Source organism: Myodes glareolus, chromosome X (assembly GCF_982192425.1).
Source record: "Myodes glareolus chromosome X, mMyoGla1.1, whole genome shotgun sequence".
NCBI lineage: Eukaryota > Metazoa > Chordata > Mammalia > Rodentia > Cricetidae > Myodes > Myodes glareolus.
The window spans coordinates 113,995,495-114,001,225 of record NC_142053.1 but is presented as its reverse complement, the minus strand read 5'-3'; the positions used below and the strand labels follow the sequence as shown (position 1 = coordinate 114,001,225).

The window sequence follows — 5,731 nt, the reverse complement described above, 5'->3', positions numbered from 1 at the left end:
TCTATGGGACCCCCACTGACTAGCAACTTGAAAAGAGGTAACCATTACCTAGCACTGGGTGTTTTATCTGATAGCCTGTGGTGTCTGGGCAAGGTGTCTCCCCATCATAGGGTAACTTCTTTTAAACTCTCTCTCTCTCTCTCTCTCTCTCTCTCTCTCTCTCTCTCTCTCTCTCTCTGTGTGTGTGTGTGTGTGTGTGTGTGTGTGTGTGTATGTGTATGTGTTTTAGGAATCTTCTACAGTAACAGGTTTCCATATGGCTTTTCCAAAGCACTTTTTTTCCCTTTTTCTCCATATTCCTCACAAATCTGCTGAATTACTTGGATCCTGGGTCTTCCCCTCCACCAAACTGCAACCTTAGATAAGCAATTGCATGGCCCACAGCCATAATTTACATCTACAAAAACAAAAAGCTTTGGCTCAATGAGAAATTTAATACACATTTAAGTGATATTTTAAACAAGTCAAAACAACGAATATTAGGTTCAAATTAGGAGAAAAAAGTTCAGCTACCCTCAATTCACACCTAAGCCAAATTATCTTCCTTGCTATTCTTTTTTTATTATTTATTTTATTGAGCTATATATTTTTCTCTGTTCCTCTCCCTTTCCCTTCTCTCCCCCAACCTTCAACCCTCTCCCATGGTCCCCATGTTCCTAATTTACTCAGATCTTGTCTTTTTCTACTTCCCATGTAGATTAGATTCATGTGTGTCTCTCTTAGGGTTCTCATTGTTGTCTAGGTTCTCTGGGATTGTGAAAAGAAATCCAAAGCACTTTTTAGTCTTAGTTATCTCTCCCTCCACTCCCTCCTCTACCCAGTCCTCCCATTTCTTATCCATTTGGGTCTTTTCAGATCCATTATTCCCTTCCCCCCCTCATAACACCGATGTTCTAGTCTCCTTCCACTGAAATCTCCCTGTGTTCTATGGCTATTCCAATTTAAGCACTCATTTAAAGATTCAAATCAGAATCCACATATAAGAGAGAACATGTAGCATTTGTCTTTTGAGGTTTGGGTTATCTTACTCAGAACAGTTATTTCCAGTTCCATCCATTTACCTTTGAATTTTAATTTTTGAAGGCTGAATAATACTATGTTGTATATTTGTACTGCATTTTCATTATCTACCCATCAGTTAGCGGACATCTAGGTTGTTTCCATTCCCTGGGAATAGTCATGAACATGGATGAACAAGTGTCTCTGTCTCCGTAGTAGGATATAGAGTCTCCTGGGAATAAATGGGAGTAGTATAGCTGGATAATATAATAAATCTATTTCTGGCTTTTTGAGGAACCACCACACTGATTTCCATAGTGGCCGCACTAGTTTATGTTCCTACAAACAGTTAATAAGTTTTATTTCCCCACGTCTTTGCCAGCGTTTGTCATCATTCGTGTTTTTTATATTAGCCATTCTGACTATGGTGAGATAACATCTCAAAGTAGTTTTAATTTGCATTAAATTAAATGCAAATTTAATTGAATAATGACTAAGGATGTTGAATACTTGAAAAATATTTCTGAAACATCTGCAATTCATCTTTTGAGAACTTTTTGCTTGTTTTCTTGATGTTTATTTTTGTTGCTGTTTTGGTTTATCTGCTGTTGCTTTGGTTCTTTGTATATTCTAAACACTAACCTTCTGCCAGATATATAGCTAGTAAATACCTTCCTCAGTTTTGTAGGCTTCCTCTTTACTCAAATGATAGTGTCCTTTGCTGTTCAGAAACTTTTTAGTTTTATGATTTGTTAACTGCTGATCTTAATGCCTGTGCTACTGGAGCCCTGTTCAGAAAGTCCTTTATTATTTGTACAAGTTTATGGGGTTCCAGGCCTACTGTTGAGGTCTCTGATCTATTTGACATTAAGTTTTCTGCAGGGTGAGAGTTAAGGGTCTGTTTTCCTTCTACATGTCCCTGGGGAATTAGACAAAATTCTCAGTTCAACATTTGCAAACTAAAGAGCACATCATAAAGTTTATCCACTATGATGAAGTCAGCTTCATCCTAGAGAAGGTTCAATGTATGTAAATCAATGAATATAACGCCATACATCAATGAACTAAAGACCAAAAGACTGCAACTGTTTTAAGGAAGCTTTTCTGAACTTCAAAATTATCATCTGATTGGAGAAAGGACTCAAATCTAGGTGACTCATAATCCACACAAGTAATGGGTAAATTCTATCCTTTTTCTTTGTGGTTGTATTGCTATCTAGTACTTGGATGATTTTTTTTGTGTGTACTTATATGTATATATGTAGGTGCATACAGGTACATGCTTGTGTGAGTGCACGCATGTGTGACTAGAGGCCAACTTTCAATGTTAATCTTTAGGGTCTCTCCTTTGGCCTAGAGTTCACCAACTTGGTAATACTAACTGGCCACTGAGCCCTGGAGATCCTTCTGGCTTCACCTCCCCAGTGCTGGGATAATAAGAACATTCCACTCTGCCTATTTTTTTTTAACATGGATAGAAGTCAGATTGTCATGCTTGCATGATAAACAACTTACAACTGAGCTAGCTCTCCAACCTTGCCAATGAACATTACTCAATAATGAATGCAACGGACTGAATCAACCTTTAAATCATGTAAGTTATTCTTAATTTTAATTAATATTTTTAAAGTAGCACACAAATTACTAGGTTCCATTGTGGCCTTTTCATACACAATGTGTGTCCTTTTGGCTGGTTTTCTGCTTTCTCCAGATGGTTCTCACTTCTGCTTTCCTGTATTCCACTACCTGATCCCCCCAATTTATATTATTATTGCCATGTCTATCCAGAAGGATGGAGGCCTCAGGAAGGCAGGGAATATATTTTGGCTTAGACATTTATGAGTAAGTTGGGTATGCTGTTGTAGATCTGTCATCCTGGTACTTTAGAGACTGAGGCAGGAGGATTATGGGCAAGCCTGGCCTACATAGGAAGACCCAGTTGCAAAAAACTTCACAAAAAGTACAAATCTAACTGCTCTGGGGAGAGGTGCAAGGGCTGTTCTGGAGCTGTCTGCTTTGACTCTAATGTTTTCAGGGCCTGCGCTTGGATTTCCCAGTATGGAATGGGCATAGAGGTGACATGGCCACCTCTCCTGTATAATGGTGCTGCGGGGCCTCTAGTAAGGGAGACTGGTGTGCAAATGGACCAATAAGCTAAGGAAGGCGCACTGGTTGACTGTTTCAAAGTCTTGCTGGGTTCTGACTCCAGGATGCTACAGACACTTGAGCGAAGAAATGGCACTGGGTCTTGTCCTGCCGACCTGGTCCTCTTGGAAGTAAAAGCACAGCAGAGGCCAGGTGGGAGAGCCACCTTTTCTGGGAGGTGAGGGATAAGAACTGGAGAGTTGGCCCAGGATGGTTATGAGTAAAGGGGTGGCCTCTCTTTATCCTCCATGACACTTTGATAGGTTGAGGTATGCCAGGAGAAGAAGTGTTGCCTGCTCTGAGATTGGTCCAGCCTTCTCAGGAGTTATGTTGGTTGGAGCACATTGTGGTACACCACGATTAGCAGAATAAATTAGGATCTGGGAGAGGAGTCTGCAGGTGGAGGTGCAGGGAACCTATCCAGAGGATAGGAGGAGACTGAGAATGAGCCTTGCATGACGGACACAGAAATCAGTTGAAACATATTGGCGAGATGGTACAAAGGAGGTGGCAATGCCTTAACTGTATGTGTATTGTTAGGCCTGAGGACCTCTTCCATCTTTGTCAAGGGGAGTGTTCAAATCCATTTTAAGCAGTGTTCTAATCTCATTTCTTTGAATTCTCTTCTGGGCACTATAAATAGATGCTAAGGGCATTCACCAGCTATAGGATAAAGAAACATACTCTACCCTACTTTTCTCTGTTGAGGGGGGAGTGGAGGGAAGAGAGCTGAAAAATATGAGATTCCCTGCTTACACATCCACAAAATGGCCCCCTGCTGGCTACTTTTAACTGTCGCCTTGACACAACCTTGTGTCACCTGGAAAGTGAGTCTTAGGAATTGTCTAGATCAGGTTGGCCTGTGGGCATGCCTATGGGTGGTTGTCTTGATCGTTAATTGACATGAGAAGACCCACACTGAATGGCGTTATCTTTTCCTGGACTGGGCCCTGAACAGTGTGAGAGGAGAGAAAGGTAGCTGACTAGGAAGCAGCAAGCAAAGATGTGTTTATTCTCTTTCCTGTGGCTGTGCTGTGACTAGCTGTACTAAGTTTCCTTGCACCAATGGACTTACGTCAGAATAGTATGCCAAGGGGAAAGGGTTTTCTTTCCTCTTTCTACATTGCTTTTTGGCCAGGGCATTTTATCACAGCACAGAAAGTAGAACGGGCCCCTGCCTGTAGCATCACTGGTCTTAGAAGAATGTCATCAGTGGCGTTATTTGAGGACATCTGGGGAAGATTTCTTTCCTACTCAAAAACACCACCTTCGTTGGGCACCGAAGTGCCAAAAATGCCGCATTCTGTGAAGTATCTGGAAGATGTGAATGCAGCGTTCTTGTGTGAGGTAGAATGTTATGTATTAATCATTCAGTTTGCATTAAGTGTCTCATATATCAAAGTGCTGAGTCACTCCTGCTTTAAGCTTGGTCTCAGGTCTTTTCTCCTCTATCCACATTATCGCTTTAGGCTCGAAACGAAGACCAGGCCTTGAGAAGTAAGGGGGGGCCTTTATTATCATATAATGACACTTGAAGTTGGTTCAGAATGCTTTACAGCAATACTACTCAGGGGACGTTGAGTAATATCCCAGAAACGAGATCTTGACTATTTTCAAAAGGCCCAAATGTCAAGGACTCATTCCCAGAGTGCTGCTGTTGACAAGTGGCAGAATTTGAGATATAGTGACTAATGAGAAGGCTTTGGACATTGGAAGTTGTGTTCTTGAAGTACACTGTGGGTCACTGGACTTCTTTTGCTTTTGGCTGTGAAGTGAGTGGTTTTTCTGTCCCAGTAACTTCACCATGTTATGTTGCCTTACCACAGGCCAAGGTCATGGGAAAAGAAATCTACAAACTGAAAAAAAAAATGTGATCTGAAAAAAACTTTGCTCTTTTTTGTTTGTTTGTTTATTTGTTTTCCCCAAAACTGATATTTTCTGTGTAACAGCACTGGCTGTCCTCGAACTCACTCTGTAGAGCAGGCTGACCTCGATCTCAGAGATCCGCCTGTCTCTGCCTCCCGAGTGCTGGGATTAAAGGTCTATGCCACCATGGCCAGTCCCAGAAACCTTGCTCTTCAATGCATTGATTCTCTCCTGGCTCTAATGCAGAAAGTGCTAGAAAGTGAATATACAGCGGGAGGAGTTGCTATTGTGCCCTAGTAGGGAGGATGTCTAACATGCTACAAGGCAACAGCTCTTCAGTGAAGAGCTGTCAGTCTGAAAAAGTCATGCTTACTGATGTTGGGAAATTTTGACTAGCGAACGTTTCCTGTATCAGCTAAATATTTTTTGCTACCATATGGTAGGAAACTCTTAAAAGAGTGGGTTTGACACAGGAGGCATTTATGGGTTTTATTTTTCCTGGTAACAAAAGCCCAGAAGTAGCCTACATCTGGTGTTTCTTTCAAGTAATTATTTCAAGATGTCTTCTAGTGCCCTACCCTCCATCCGTAACAGCTGACTATTTCATGGACACAAGGTGGCTGCTGAGCCTCCAGACATGCCCAAGAATAATTAGGGAGCGCACAAGGCAAATGACATGAAGCAAAAGCCTGTCCCCCTTGTCAGAAAAACAATTTCCCAG

The 5,731-nt window shown here is 41.5% G+C and overlaps 1 pseudogene; it reads right to left on the bottom strand.

The window, feature by feature from the left end:
* Window positions 1–3,621: 3,621 nt before the first annotated feature.
* LOC125404673 (U6atac minor spliceosomal RNA) lies at window positions 3,622–3,720 on the bottom strand (annotated as a pseudogene).
* Between the last annotated feature and the right edge of the window lie 2,011 nt (window positions 3,721–5,731).